Source organism: Bactrocera tryoni, unplaced genomic scaffold, assembly GCF_016617805.1.
Source record: "Bactrocera tryoni isolate S06 unplaced genomic scaffold, CSIRO_BtryS06_freeze2 scaffold_800, whole genome shotgun sequence".
NCBI lineage: Eukaryota > Metazoa > Arthropoda > Insecta > Diptera > Tephritidae > Bactrocera > Bactrocera tryoni.
The window spans coordinates 5,599-7,464 of record NW_024396458.1 but is presented as its reverse complement, the minus strand read 5'-3'; positions in this window follow the sequence as shown (position 1 = coordinate 7,464).

The following is a 1,866-nucleotide window of genomic DNA, read 5'->3' as shown; positions in this document are numbered from 1 at the left end:
ATGGAAGCTCAACTGGCTACGAAGTCTGACCGGAGACTTAATTCTGGTACCACGAGGAGCAGGAGCCCTTGGAGTTTGCTCCAACCTGCTCATGCGGTATGGCTCCTTGGGGAGTATCGCGGTGGTTATGGTTTATACCCTAATCGCGGAAAGTGTGTTTTGATCACTCAATGTGGAGTTGCATTGCAACCGGGTGCCGGACCCAAAGTACGGCAGAGGTTTTAGATGGGCCTCGAACCCCACCAAGGTGGTTAGTGTGTCCATTCCACACTGCCAATTGGTACTGGAAATGCCTGGCATTTTCAGGGCGCTGATCAACGCATTGATTTGATCCGTGTACTTTTGAGAACCGTGGAGTTGGGCTGTCGTCAGCAGGTTCCCACGAGTGTTTTTGTGCGTTTTTTTTTGTGCAATTTTGTGCATTTTTGTGTGACAAATCGTCGTGAGTAGCGGTAAGTAATTTTTATAATTACAATTGTATATACGGACGACGTGGTCATCCACGTTGTTGTTATTGGCGGAAGCTTCGCACGGTTCCAGTGTAGCTTGGCACTCTTGCTGACTGGACTGCCTGCCAGTAGTTCTGTGCTGAGCATCTGGCGGTTAGTTGGTTCGGTGTCAGAAGAGTCTGGACAGGATTGACCAAAGGGTACAAGCGTCTGTCCAGCGTTGTATATTGCGACTCCTGTAAGGACCAACGGTCGTAATAGCGTTGCCGTTTAGCCCACGGTGCGATTCGGTACAGCGCCACATCGGTCGACTCCGGACCGTTACGGGGACTTTGTCCGGCCGTCGGCCAATTGAGTGGCCTTAATCCGACCACTGGTTGGGGTCGTGGGCTGTGGCACCGCGAGCACGAGTTATTGAGGGGGCCCTTGCGTGGGTTGCACTTTTCAGCGCGTTCGGACGCACATGGAGAGCAGCTGCTCCAGAGTCTTTCTGTCCGTGAACCGTCTACGCTAGTGGTACGCCAGCGGATCAACGTCCGGTGTGGTTTACGAGGGCACCTGCTGACGACTGCCTTACTCCACGGCGGTCAAAAGCACAGCGGATCAAATCAATGCGTTGATCAGCGCCCTGAAAATGCAAAGCATTTTCAGTACCAATTGGCAGTGTGGAATGGACACACTAACCACCTTGGTAGGGTTCAAGGCCCATCTAAAACTTCTGCCGTGCTTTGGGTCCGGCACCCGGTTGCAATGCAATTCCACATTCAACTGACAAAGTCAGTTCTTACGCCAGCGGATCAGAATCCAATGTGGTTTAACGTGGGTATCTGCCTTAGGAGGCTCAAATCCACGGTGTTTTCTATTACTAGAAACACACAGATCAAAACAATGCGTTGATCAGCGCCCCAAAGTGTAAGTGTGTGCACCCACACTACACTCTGGAAAAACCAAGGTGAGTGCCTGCCACACACACATACACTTTGGTTCCAAATTGAAAGAGGTGGGACTCTCTTTCCACCTTGGTCGGGTGCGAGGCCCATCTAAAACCTCTGCCGTACTCTGGGTCCGGCACCCGGCCGCAGTGCGACTCCACATTGGACTAAGTCCTTCCTGCATTTAGGTTTAAACCACAGCCACCACGAATCTCCCCAAAGGGCCAAGACCCAATGAGCAGACTGGAGCGAACTCCAGGGGCGGCTGCTCCGCGTGGTACCATGTTTTAGTCTTTGGTGTGACCTGTAGCCCAAGCTTGCGCTTAAGCTACTGCCAGTCGAGCCCCCAAGAATTCCAAGGAATTCTTCAGAACCCGACTGTATGATGTGTTATCCGTCAAATCCATTTTGTGTTTGTTATATAATCGCAAACCCATTCAAAGAATATGATAGTATCTCAATATAGCACTTTTCTGACATCTCTG